The 14,423-nt window shown below is 42.3% G+C and overlaps 1 protein-coding gene across 6 annotated transcripts in view; it reads left to right on the top strand.

Moving 5' to 3' along the window:
* Positions 1-5,480: 5,480 nt before the first annotated feature.
* Positions 5,481-14,423, top strand: part of LRRC3B (leucine rich repeat containing 3B) — a 41,850-nt gene continuing 32,907 nt past the window's right edge. Inside the window, exon 1 of one of the 6 annotated variants that reach the window (XM_061464973.1) lies at positions 5,481-5,782. The gene's annotated coding sequence lies outside the window, so the exon portion shown is untranslated. The other 5 variants (XM_061464972.1, XM_061464978.1, XM_061464975.1 and 2 more) reach the window with 5 other exon arrangements.

Here is a 14,423-nt window from a genome sequence, read left to right on the forward strand (position 1 = left end):
AAGATTAATGCAGAAAACTCCACTATCCTTGCCTGTCTGAGCTAGAAAAACCTTTACTGCTCCTGGACTTGGCTTAATTCGTGTCCAAGCATCAGAAGTCTAAGATAATTTTCTGCACTGGTTTACTTTCTTCCTGGCTATAGCAAAATAAATAATACATGCTTCAAGAGAAGGCAAAAACTTCTACTGCAGAATATATGAGGTCAAATATCCTCTGGGAGAAGTGGAGAAGAGATTCTTCCTCTTTGCTGTAGGCAGCCAACTGGAGCTCTCAGGTATTGGGTTTGATTATACTCATTACCTTAATGCCAACCTGCAAACATCTGAGAGGGCAGGGTGCAATTCAAGCCATCTTGTTTCAGCCATAACGGAAGAAGTTGCACAGATGCATCATTCTAATGGATGTAGGGCTAGAGGGAACACCAGGGAATCTCACCTGATGTGACCCTCTTTCCTTCCCTGTTTGAGGCTGCTCTGTCCATTAGATGTTCTCCCAGAAGCTGAAGTAAAGCCTGTATTTAAGATAGCCAGTTTTTAGGACAAAATCGAGCAATGGTTAGTGCATCACCTCCCTTCGTAAGCTCTTACACAGTTTAATTACCTTTACTGCTAGAAAATTGCATCTGATTTCAAGGTTGATTACATCTAACCTTAAACTTCCAGTCACTGGATTTAGTTGTGCTTTTGTCAGCAAGGGTGCAAAAGCTCACTGCTGTCATCTTTTCCTTGTCTCCTCTCAACCTTGTCTGGAGTAAGTGGAATATGCCCAGCTCTTTAAACCTGCCATCTCAAGACTCGTGCTTGACCCGCAAAATATTTGGATTTTCTCCAATATTTTCTCATCTTCTTTAATGTGCAGGCACCAGAACTGTGCTTGATAATTTGGAAGCATGCATGGACTGTGCTGAGTCCTTTCCACAGCACTGCATTGAGATCTTATGTTAGGGGTGATTATCTAGGGTAATTGCTTTTTATCATTCCCTGAGTCTCTCTGTCTGAGACAGTGTCCATTCCTACCAGCTTTCAGTTCCCAGAGGTATAAATTTGCATTAGACTGTAGTAAAATGAATTTAGTGTGCTGCTTGCTGGACAGGGATCATCTAGCCAAATCGAGTCACTGCAGAAGTAATATATCTTCTTTATTTACTGTGCTAAAATACATTCTGCCATATGCAAGCCTTTAAAGCAAAGATTTTATCTCATGGCCTGGACTGCTGAAAACAATATAAAACAGTATTAGGTGAAGACTATGGTTTCTCCTTCTGCTGGGAACCTTCCCACATCGGATTAAATCTCCCCATTAAAAAACTGCATTTTGAAATTTGTCAGACACTTCTTAATCCTCGTAATGGGTGACATGTTAATTCCATGTAATGCAAGACTTGAAATCAAAATGTCACGTCGTATTAAGTCAACTGCTTTACAGAAATCCAAGTACATCCTATCAATACAGCTGCTTTTCTCATGCAGACCTGTAATCTTTTACATAAATCTTGTAAATAACCAAAAAGTCCACAAGTGTGTTTGACAAGACCTAACTTCCACTGATATGTTTTGACTAGCATTAAATGTATTTATTCTCCAGTTCTTTTTCCAAGTATCCCAGAAATACATGCTTTTTTTGTGCAAAGTCCAAAACACCAATTTTAAGTAATGGATGGCATATAGCAGAAAAATATACTTCCCTACTTATATTTTTCTCTAAAATATAGCTAGGTGGAGTATGAGCTGAAGCAGTTGAGCTTATTTATAACTGCTGTTTTGCTTTCAGAGCTAATGAATCATTGACAGTCCAGGGACTTTAAACCAGAAACTCTCTTCTATAATACAGGGCAGCTCTTTGCTATGTAGAAAAAGGACTACATGCAAAACTAGTGAGGTCTTTCAAAATGACAGGACCTGCCCAATACAGGAAAACAGAAGCTACTGCTACTTCTTGAAGAGAGTGTTTAAAGCCCAGTCCTCAAATCCTTGTGAGAGTAGCAGCTCTTAGAAGTCAAGATGGTCTGCACTTTGTTAGCACAGGGCTTAAGCAAGATAAAGAGACACAAAGGATTTGTACTGGCCCTCTGCAAAGATGGGCTTTCTCCACTATTAATGTTCTTGGGGCAAAATCTCAACATGCAGCAGCAGTACCCATAGGCTGAGAAAAGTATGAAGACTCTTGGCACCATCAAGCCTAGAGAGATAGCAAAAGCAGGTATCCAATTTAGATGGATACACTGTAGTTTGTGTTACCCTTGGTATTCCCAACATGCAGAATTTCATGGGTTTTCTTGATGCTCTTGTGGTTCAGTGCAGACTACTGCTCTGTGCTTTGTGTGCATCCTCTCTTTGGGCATAGAGTAATCCCAAGGAGAAAGTGTTGCTGACACATCTTTGCACTGCTCTCTACAACCATATCATACTCCGGCCCATGAACAGAACTTTAAGCTCCTAAGTGCATGTTACTAGAGGTAAGTCCCATGTGAGATTTAGTTCTTTAATGTACCTGCAACAAGAACATGAATTTCATGCCACTGTTGGTTATGAAATGAATCAAGCCTCTAGTAAAAAGAATATTAGCTAATGAATAAAAAGAAGGTTGCTCAATTTATCTCAAAACTGGAAGAAGTGATATTCTTTGCTGATTTTTGTACAAAGTTATTAATATCTGGGAAGCTTAAAAGAATAGATGGTACCAGATGATTCTTTAATTTAGCCATTTAAATATTTTGTTCATGTTTATTAACTTTTAAGGATCCAGTCCTGTAAAGTCTTATTTATATGAATAAACCTTACTCACGACCAGTCTTGCTTAATTATGTAGGGGTTTTTGCATTAGAAAAACTAATTTGTGTAAAGGTCATTAGTGGGCCCTCAAATATTTATGAACACTTACAAAAATTATTTCATGAGGTAAACTTAAGAACCATCTGTTATATTCTTATTATATGCTCCCTAATATTCATAACTATGTAGAAGTCAGCAAGTACTAGCAGTTCCTTTCTTATCTGAGGGCAGCCAAATGACCTTATACTTATCCTTTAAACTTACACCCCTTCCTAACAAGGAACTAATCCTTTCATTTCTACTGACCGTGTAAAATGGACATGCGATGCCAATAAGCTGATGAGCAAATCTGCTAGTGGGTTTGTTCATTAAGCCAAAAAGTTTCTTACACCTATAATGATAATATATTCCTTCTACTACACACACTGCCAGCTGAGGGGGGGCATGACATGAGCTGTATTTCAGTTCTTAAAAATCTGTGATATTTTTAACAGCAAGTAGCTGTGCAGTCCTTCACAGCAATTTTCCCCAGAAAAAATGCTTTTTTCTCCTTTTTAAAGATATACTAAATGGCCATTAATTTCAACTGAGGTTACAGATGCTTAGCTGCTCTCAGGAGTGAGTCTTTGAATACAAACCTGCAAACCAGCTACTCATGAGCAGCTGGTCAAAAAACATTTTAGAAGCTGCAATTTCAACAATAAAAAGTAAGTATTTCTCTCTCTTTGGTGATGTCTTTTCCTGAACACAAGCAATCACACTTAAATCAATAGGATGAATAACACCATGGCTAACGTGGTAAGTTATGTAAAGTAAAATCAGTCTTCCCTTCTATTTTTATGATTTTTAACTGTACAAGTGGTTCATTCCACTGAGCACAACTAGAGGTTCAGTTTTAAAGGGAAATTACCGCATGGTAGACATCCATTTTTATCTAGTAAAGCAAATTTTTTTTCTTTATTTTTCTTTTTCTGTTAGCCAAAAGATTAATAGATCTGCTAATCTTCTTTTCCATTAAAAAATAATTAACACTCCAAGGAGGCCTGCAATGCTTGTCATGTGGTGCACTGTGGGTATGTGGGTGTGACTAACCAAGGGCATCCATCCTGTGTGTTACACTCTGTTGTCAGATGCCTGTACACTGAACAGTGAAAATAATAAACACGAGCTGATTTGAAGAAATGGATCCTGCATATTAGATTTGGGTTCTCAGCCATGATTAATATTTTTCTACTGGCTTAAAATGAAATTGAGTCAGTTTCAGTTAAAGGAATAGAACTCACAAAGCCTAAAAGTCATAATACGGAGCTGGCAGTGCAGTCATGGCTTCCTCTGGTTGCTGACTTTGTGACACAATCTAATCCATTGTAAGCAGGAATGCATGCTCATGTTTTAAGTTTTTCTTTTTTAACTGCTTACTTCTTGAAAACAGGGCTGAGTCAGTCAGTGCTCTGGACTTGTAAGGAACTGACAAAAGCAATTTTTATGAAGTTTTTTTCTTTTTGCTATTTCTTCTTATATTAATAAGAATGTAAAATGATAAGCATGCATAAAGTGCTCATGAGCCAATTAGCAAATATTCTTAAGAGCGAAAAAGCAGGTTTTGATTTAATACAAACGCATGGTCCTGCATTATCTTGCTAAAGTGATGCAGCCACATTACTCAGAGAAGTATTTACTCGGGCAGAAACTCCCAGGAATGAGGTTTAATGATGGAGAATGGCATTTAGCAGTGTACTAGATGTAAGCTTTTCCTTCTCTCCTGCAAAAGACCACCTGTGTGTGGCCATAGTGGTGCTCCTTCTGAGCCAGCAGTTTCTTTTTCGCAATTGCCTATATGGAGGTAAAACAGTTTAGTATAGCTGAAGGCAAAAAAAGCACCATGGAAATCCAAGCCAATTAATTTTCTCTTCCATGTAGCCTCTTGGGTGGCTAAAAGCAAACCAGCTACCAAGCAAAGATGAATCTTTCTAAAACCCTCCTACCCAGATGCTCTCAGCTGGAGGCAGGCAACAGAATGCTTTGCTGCACGAGGTAAATAGAAAATTAATTTGCTGACCTGGAGCAGAAAAATGCATGTTTGAGTGACAGAGGCAACTAACTGGTGATGTTCCTTCAAGCCTGTATTTTGACAGTCCATGGAACTGCTGCAACATGGCACATTTCACAAGAAACACCTCTCGGAGAATAGTCACCCTGGCAAGAATAATGGTAAACCCAAAGCACGGTCTGAATAACTGGTTCCACACAGGACCAGACTGGGTGCAGGGCAAGTTTACCTACTGTACCATAACCGGTGCAGTGGCAAGTTTGCCACATGAAGTGTTACGCACCGGCGACAGCAGCTTTTCATTCAGATTGGCAAAGCAACTTTATTCATCTGTTGCTGGGGAACCTGGAGGGCACTGGGGAGAGCAGAAACACCCCATAAACGCACTCCGCTGGCCGGCGGGGATCCCAGCAGGAAGGGAGGACTCTCCCCGGGCTCCAGTGCGGGTTGCACAGAGAGAGCCGCTCCCCGCGCTCCAGCCCCTACAGCTTCGCGGGGAGAGCCAAAAGCAGCGCCCGGGAGGGACGGACAGCATCAGCCCTCCTGGGGGTGGCAGAGGGGGCACCTCCCCGCTGTGCTGTGGGAGCCAGAGCTAAGTCTCCTCCTTCCCTCCCTCCCTCCCTCCCCGCCCCGCTCTCTCCTCCCTCCCTCCCTGCCAGCCTCCCTGCCTGCAGCAGCAGCGGTAGCAGAGGCGCAGGGGCAGGAGGGATCGCGGCGCGGCAGGCACAAGAGCCCGGCGGAGGCAGCAGGGCTGGCGGACGGGGGCTGCGCCCGGGCCCTGCTGCCCCGGCCCCGCCGTGGCAGGCTCCGCCCGTCGCTCCTATGGCGCGGCGGCCCCGCGCCAGGTGAGGCTGCGCTGCCTGTTGCGCCGCTGGAGCGCGGACCGAGGCGCGCTGAGCCGAGCGGCAGCGCCAGCGGCGCCGCGCCGCGAAGTTTTGCGGGGAGGTGCCGCTCCGCCATGTGAGTTGCGGGGCAGCGCTGGGAGGAAACTCGACGGGCAGAGAGGGACGCGAGTAGAGCTGCTGCCGCCAAGGGGCTACCGCTGTGCCCCCAGCACTGATAGGCGAGGGCCAGTGGACATACTTTTGAGCTCCCGGCACCTCGTGAGTGCTGGGGGGTGACGGGTCCGGGGCTCCGCCGAGGCAGCGGAGGGTGTGTAAGGATGGGAATCAAGAGGCGGAGGCTGCCGGGAGGTTGGCTGCCACCTCCTCTTTTAGGAGCAAACGAGGGATTTGAGACTGATCTCGTACCGGAGCAGCATCGGATAAAGAGGAGGTGGGGGGGAAAGCGCACCCCTGTATGTATGTGTTTTTGAGGCGCTCCCGGCAGTGTGCGGGGCGAACAGCCTTAGGTCGCGCTGATCAGCATGCAGGCGGCGGCCGGTGCGCGGGGCTGGCGGGGAAGGGGGCGGCGGGGAGCGATGGGGAGACGCCGTGTGTGTGTTGCCGCGGGATTTTTCCACTTTGAGACCTACGGGGACCAGTTGCTACGGAGCAGATGGCGATGGCTGTGGTGCGGAGGAAGGAGAGGGCAGCTCCTTCCGAATCGCGAGCAGCAAATGGAAGCGAGCGGTGGCAGGGGTGGCTGTGTGGTGCCCGCCGCGCCCAGGTGAGATGCACCGGCCCGGGCCGCCCAGCCCCGCTGCCTGGTGAGGCACCGGGTACGGTGTACGGCGGCGCTGGCGTCCCCGGGGCTCACGAGCAGCCCCCGAGGCAAACGGGGCGCGGCCGCGACCTGAGAGCCCACACTGACATGCCGTGATTGCTCGCAGCAAGCGGGTACCGGCTACTCAGTGTGTGTGCGAGTGGAAACTGCAGGCTCTTTTCTCACCTTTCTGGCATTCTACACGCCCAGAATTTCCCTCTCCAGAAATCTGGAGATGTGCCAGCTGAAACTGTACTTTCCTTTTGGCTTTTGCCTTCAAAAACTGGACGATTTTTGGGTGACGGTTAGAAAATCGCAAAGTGATTCAGGGTGCAGCTTATCGCCCAGTCTTTTGGAATGTCCCTCGACAGCAGAAATGATGTGATTACAGAATAAAACCAGCCAAATAACTTGAAAAGCATGAATAAGCCAACTACTTAGAATAAAACCAGGTGAACAGTGCTCAGTGCTTATTTCGAAGAAGTAAGCCCAGACATACATATATATGAAAATGACAAACTAATGCTTTTGAGATGATAGTAATTATTAAATAATATCCATGAGAATATTGCAGATTTGGCAAGGAAAGGAAAATGAGTACTTTTCATGGGGAAAACTGACTAGGATAGCCTTTTCTGAATACTGAAGTAACTGGCAACAATTTCTTCTTGGGGTAATGTGTCTAATAATTTGTACATTTAAATTGCAAGGTGTGTGTCACGCCCTGCTGAAGGCGGTAGCTTGGAGGCTTTGATATAGAGCACCCCAGTGTTCATATGGCTTACCCATTCATATTATTCTTAGTAATTTGATTAAAAAGGACAGGCACACAATGGGCTTCTAGTTTGATTTAGAACATGTTTAAGCTGTAGAATGAACTAATTTGCAAAACCTTTGCTACGTTCAGAGACTAATTTCCTAGTTTAATTGCTAACCAGTAAAAATGCTGAGAATTGATTATAACTGTGATTTCTTAGCTGATTCTGCATCCTGCCTTTGTGCAAGGTGCTGTGGGTTTCTGTGGGACTACTCCTACAGGTTGTATTCTGATGGCCGAAGGTAGCAGGATCCGGCCCGTTGTCAGTTCCAGCGTACTGTGTGAGGATGCGCCCACTGGCATTTATGAGAGGTCTTTGATTTCAGAAGAACAGCTCAGGGTTAAATCCAGATCTCTCAGCTGTTGCTGGTTGGGTCACAGAGCCGTGATCTTGCTTTCTCTGAAGTCTGCTATAAAATTTGTTTCAGTCCAGCTAAAATATGCTCCTGTGGTTAACTGTAGGTTTCTGTTGCCTTAGGGCAAGTTGAAGCTGCTCAGTATCTTGGAGACCAAGGCCTGAGGGAATGAGATGGATGTTTGTATCTGTGACTATCAAGAAATCAATATGTTTTGCCTCAAATGAGAGATTAATCGAAAAAGTATCATTTAACAGGCATACAGGTTTGTGCTCTGGATCCAGTCCTGTGCTAATAAAGTTCATGAGAGCTTTGCCACAGATAGAAAGAATGCTTAATTTAAGTATACATTTGTGATTTGTCTCTTCTATGCGCTTTACGGACCCTGTGCTTCGGATCTTTTGGGAAGTAGTAAACTTCCTGCTCACACTGAAGCTGTGTTAGAGTAGCTTCAGAGTGAATGCCAACTTGAGAAATAATCTCCAAGCAGTAGAACTGGAATTTATAAAATACAGCCTTACTTGGAAGTGCTGATTTTGCTATCTAAACCCAGAGAAAATGTATTGCTTTATTACAGAAGCACCTTAAAATCTTGATTTTAAGGGTGTTTCCTGTCACTTCACTAGGAGTATTTATGGGAGTAGCACATGGGATATGCGGCTCACTGGTAGGAAGATTTTAAACTTTTTAATGAAAGGAATGATTTAAGAAAGCAGGAATATGTGTAGAAATATCTGTTGTTACCATTTCAGGTAATCAGAAGGTGGACTAAGGAAGATACTTTTTCTCAGAATGTTGCATTTGTGATGACTTATGGGATTTACATGGAACTATTGTCCTTGTTATCTGCATGCACGGTGTTTGGGTCAGCCCTTGCCTGAGAATGCAGATTAAATTAGTGTTTCGTGGCTAGTAAAATCATCTTTATAATTTTGCTTTATCCAGTAAAAGTTGTTCATAAATTTAGAGAAAACTCTTATGGAGCTATGAAATTTAGCAACTTATAATAATGCTAAACAGGACCTAATTTCAAGATGATGGTCTTTTGAGCCAAGAATAAATTGAGTAATGGAATGTGTAGCATTTACCTTGACTTGTTTGGCCAAGCCTTTTAAAATATTATTTTAGTTACTGAAAGTAATCTCCAGAAAGTGAAGTTTTGATAGAGCACTTCAGTGCTGAGGTGAATCAAATGTCAAGATGGCTACAGAAACTACATGCAATAAGGATATAGGAATTTCTCAGCAGCAGGTATTTTTAAATGGATTACAGTCTGTAAATACATGAACAACGTTCTACTCTTAAATCCAATGTGCTGTGGGTAAAGTAGCATCAAAGAATTGTTCTCTTCTGGTGAATTTAGAGCTCTGCTTGTAGTTTTAATCCAGCTCTTTTCATAAAGTAGTTTCTGTTTGACCGTCACTCTGATGCAGTTTGTTAGCCTGGATGTACAATGGACATATGGGTGCATCCTAGAGAAAAAGCAGTATGAAGTTCTACTTGCTTCTTCAGCTGAGCTCATTGTTTAGGTAAACAATTGCCAAATGCACTGTGGAGGAGGATCTCATTATTTCACGATTAAAGATGTATGTTCCTGCTTCATCTAGATCTCTGTGAGTAACTGGTGTCTGTGTCCATACTTGCCATCTGACTTGCATTACTTACCCCTGTAGACTAAGCAGAGTTTGTAGCCAGCGCTGGCTTGTTTTACATGGAAACACAATGCTTAACTGCTGCTGAAGAAGAAAGTAACTTCTATTCCTGTCCTCCTAGATATCTAAATGCTGTATTGAGTACCTTCAGCAAGTAGATTTCTTTTTTTTAAGTTAGGCTCCTTCTGCACTGACTGCAACACTGGACAGTGGAAAAACCTTTTACTGAAAGGATTGGCACAGCTCCTGAGTACTTCCATCAACAAGGAAAAGGCAATGTTAGCTGAATTAAAATGGGTTATCTCCCTCTGGAAGGTATGAATTTTTACAGGGGTCAGAAAAAGAGAGAGAAATGGGAACAGTAGAAAGGAAGTAGGGGAATAGTAAAATTCTAAGAAAATAGTAATAGGGGAAAAGTAAAAGACAGCAAGGAGAAAGGTAGTAGCTGAACTGGGCAGTTTAGCTTCCCAAAGGATGGAGGGGTCAGTGGGGTTGTACCATAGCACTCTGACTCAGCTCCCTGCGAGTGCCATGAGACTTCAGAAAAGATTTTTTGGTTGATTTCAGTGGGATTAGCAGCCTTGCTGAAGGATTGAATTTGGCTTTTTGTGTCTTCACTCCACAGACAGAAAGGAGATAAAAATTCTTCTTTAGTAAATGGGACTAGTAAATGGCCTTTTCAGAGATACGCCGAACTGGGTATTTAGAATTTTTACTTAAGCAGAGATAAAATTAGCACTACAGAGCTTGATGTACTTGGATAAGGTTTACCTCTGCTTTTCAGGGTCAGTTCAATTAGCTAGGGCATGGATTTAAAATTCCATTGGAAAATACTATCTGTATAAATCCGTATATTGCAGTGCTTACATAACAACCTGTATTTTACCTGAGCTGCGAAAGCCTCACACAGAGTGTTCTCCTGGAGGGGTCACTTCATGTTCCTGCTTCATCCATTGGATGCACTACCTCAGTTAATGGGGCATATCTTTTTAAAGGGGGCATGCCTTAGTGGCAGCCTGTCTTAAGAAGTATACTTTGTGGATGCTGTTAGTTTTAATGGCATTATGGCATTACAGCATAATGTACAGCATAAGAAAACATACGTTTTCTCTTCTGTCAAAGTTGCAGTGAAACTTAGCTCTTCCTCCAAAGAAAAATAGCATTGATTTTAAAGGGAGTAATTTTATTGCAGCTTTCCAAAAGTGTGTTGCATGCTTTTGCAACTGTCCTAACTGAAGATATTTTGTGTGCAATGATTGTGAGTATTCAACATTTCATTAGAGTGCTTGAATGGCTATTTAATATGCTTATACTGGGAGTTAGTGGGACATGTGAAAAGCACGTGAGGGTTATTTTCCTCATCCAGATTACAAATGTGTATCCCTTTGGCAGAATTTGCTTCATGGAAAGTGTTTTTGTCATAATTACTAAGTATACATTTTCATGTGCATTTGAATAATTTGCAGCCAAAGGTTGAAGCCTTTGGACATTCAAATGAATCTATGCGGTTGGCTATTTTAAAGGCATTAGAATGAAAATGAAACAAAAGCACTGGGTGTACAGTGTTCATGCAAGTACTCCTGAGAACAGAGGCAACTTCCCACTGCAAAGAAGAGAAGTATGCCAATTCAAATAGAATCAGAATATCTCAGCTTCATCTCAAAAGCAGCACGTGAAAGACAGCATGCAGTAAATGGGCAATCTTTTCCCTCTAAGTACGTATTGAGGCTGCAAAGCTGAGCTGTCCTGTCCCTACAGACCAGATTTCTGATCCCATTCTTGGTTTTAAGCAGACTGTTGTCATTGAAGGGTTAATAATTTCTGTTGAGAAAATGTGTTGGTCATTCTGTTTCCAGAATCTTTCACCATTTTTGGCCTTTGATAGAAGATATTGTATATGTATTCTGCTCATCATTTTCATCAATTACATGGTACTCTTATTGGCAGCTCTCATGCATAAATACTTATTTTGCTAGAGTAGGAGATGACAGGACTGAGACATATAAGAAACTGAAATCTTTGGCTCAGAAAAAACTCCTGATGGATACAAATGGTATTTCAATAACTTTCGATCCAAAAACTTTCCTTGCAAGGCGACATGACTGTTCTTGCCAGTCACGGCAGGTGCTCCATCTGTACAAATGCCGCCTAATTTGAACCAGTCAAGCTTAACTGTTTTTTCCCACTATCTGCCACATTTTCAACAAATTTTCTCAGTTCTTTAAACAAGTGTGAGGCAGCAGTGTGGAACAAAATGGACAGAGTCCAAGCAGTTCCTTAATTATAGCAGGGTTTTTTTTAACACATTGAACAGCAGCAGTCAACTGTGCAGTGTCAGTAGCATTGCAGCTTCCCTTGGTTGTGAGAAAAAAAGATACTTGCATGAATCTGTTAAAAATTGAATGCATGCTGTTTTGTTGTCTAATAGCATCTCAGTCCTTCTCATTGTCATGCTGCATGAAGAGCTATGAATATATCAGCTGTGTGCTGTTCTTTTGATCTGGCTTGTGCAGCAATAATTGATGTATGCTCTCGCATTCAGTCTTTGTTGTCTGAGAATAGCTCTTTCTCACAAGCTTGCCGTATTACACCTTTGCCACTGGTTTCACTCCAAAATGTATTTATTTCTCACATACAAAAAGCTGTCATGCTGCAGATCTTTCTTGATATGAAATCAGCCTGCAGGTCAGATCCCATAAAATATATTTTGCATTAATTTTAGGATTAGTTTATATAAAAATACCGTTCCAGTTTGGACTTTCTGTGTGGCTGTATCACAACACCACAAGCATCCTTCTATAGGCTTTGTCCCTTCTTCAAAGAAGAACCTAGCCTGCCTTGAGAGAAACTTGTGTCAGCTCCATGCATCATCATCTTAGTATTTTTCTCACTGTGGCATGCAATGATGATGATGATGCTTAGATGATGAGTAAATTGCATTAAAAAGTTTATGGATCTTTGAGTTACATGGGTAATCGTTAAAAAAATACGAGGCGAATGAAGATGCTGCAGGTTGCGCAGGTCCTTCGTGTTCCCCTTGCTGTGGAGTTTCAGAGCAGGTAAGCTCTGTGGGCTCCCTAAAAAGAGTCTTGCTGACTGGAGTTACTGTGTCATACTTGTTTTAATAAAGCAATTTTAAACTTATGGGCTACCCTGCTAGTTTTAAATTCTGGTTCTAGAAGCTGAGGAGTGGTTTTGAATCCTGAATAATGTCTTGGGCTTCTGCAAAGGGAGACTAAAATACCATCAGGCTTGCAGAGTAGTACTTTGGGAATGCAAAGCTGCGGGAAGCTATGGGCTGACTCTGTGACAATGTGTCCATAATTTCCTTAAAATTTTTTTTCAAGAATATTATTATTACCTTTCTTGTAAAAATATTAAAGGTAAGGGGTTAAAAAGACTTGAATTTAATAAATAACTGTATTGTGGTAGAAGCAACATTTTTGTGACTGCAGGTGTAAATGTGTGTGTGCAGGAACTAATGGAGTGATCCGTCTCAGCCCTTCCCACGTTACTGTTTCTTCATTTTGGACAGGTCAGTTGCAGGTAAATGGCACTGACAGGGAAATATTTTTTTAGATATTTAAATACAACAGTTGACAGAGAAAGATTAATTGTCGTTGGATCAGCTATCAGGAAAGTGTACTTCACTATTGCCATCTAGAAAAAAACAGCATGTTTGTTTTTAATTATAGATGCTGAGCTTGTTATGATCAGTTGGTGTGAGTAGAGGTAGGCTGGTTGTAGAGGTGGAAGGTTCATAGTATGAAAGTTGGAGACTGGGGAGAGGTGGACTTCTTGCTAACATTGGCACTGTAGTCAGGTTCACTGTTTTCACCCGTATACTCCATGTTCTTGGAGTTACCTAGCAGCATCTTTGATTGATGTGTTGCTCCTGGAAGCAGTTCCCTTGTGGTCTAAGAAATTACTTATAAACTTTGTCCCTTCTCCAGTATAACTTAGACTAGATGATTTTATTTGACAACTTAATAATTGTACCTGAGCTGCCTCTGAAAACATTTTGCACTTGAATTTTATTAGTCTCAAATATATTACTTCTTCAAGAGAATTTTTATAGTTCTTGCTAAATGAAAAATGGAAAAGGGAAATGAAAAGTGAGTGCTCTGTGTTTTCACTTCCTAACCAAATTCAAATTATAAGAAAGTGTAATTATATTTCCATCATTTTTGCACCAGAATGAGGGGGAAAAAAAGCCCATCTATGTAAACCATTTGAAACCTGCTTGCTGTGCCATGCCCTTTTTCAGATTGGAGAGGAACACTGAATTCCTCAGACACGATGATTAGAGTAGTACTATTCAACCACTGTGATGACAAGCAAAGAACACTGTCTGAAAGTCAGGTACCCAGTAGCGGAACTGGTGTCTCAATGCTACTGTTGTAGTGACAAGTGGGTGTTTGTATGCTCCCTGTGAGTTTCATCACCTCAAGGGCAGGGTGCACCTTCAACTACATCAGACCACAGCTTTGGGGCACACCTCTTTGCTGCAGGGGTTCTGTGGGACATTATAAAGTTCATCTTCCATCCTAATGCTGTGCCTTTAATCTTTCATTAGGGCTTTGACCCTAGGTTGATTTGAAGGGGGAACTTCGTTTCCTTGGCCATCCAGGAAATAACACCACCACCACCAAAACCCCAAATGGACCAAACAAAAGCACTAGCTTCTGTCAGCAAAAATTCATCAGATGTGACAGGTCAGTGTTCCTCAGTTTGGGACTTGCATTTGTCAGGCTTGGCGGCAGCATGAGAGGGAAATGCTATCTATAAAGAGCTGGCAGGGATGTACCAGATAAAATACCTGTGTAAGAAGGCTCATCTGAAGAGTTGAAGGGCAGAAAGATCAGGACATGCTGAAACATTTCAGTAAGATTTGTACCTCTGATGAGCAGTAAAAGATAAAACATCCTGCTGATGCTAAAGTATATCCCTGCTAAGTCTACAATTACTTTCTTGGCAGCCCTGATGCAGGTATTTTCCTGGGCCCTGAGAAAATGGGTGCTCTGGATGCATAGAGGACCTTGGGATTTGCCAGGGCTGAGACATGGACAAGGAGCAAGTCATGGAGCCCCTAATCCATCCAGGGAAGAATCTTGGGCAGGAGCTCTGTGTGT

The sequence above is a fragment of the Pezoporus flaviventris genome, unplaced genomic scaffold (assembly GCF_033815535.1).
Source record: "Pezoporus flaviventris isolate CSIRO_AGI_PZ_B2104156 unplaced genomic scaffold, CSIRO_AGI_Pfla_v1 ptg000037l, whole genome shotgun sequence".
Lineage (NCBI taxonomy): Eukaryota > Metazoa > Chordata > Aves > Psittaciformes > Psittacidae > Pezoporus > Pezoporus flaviventris.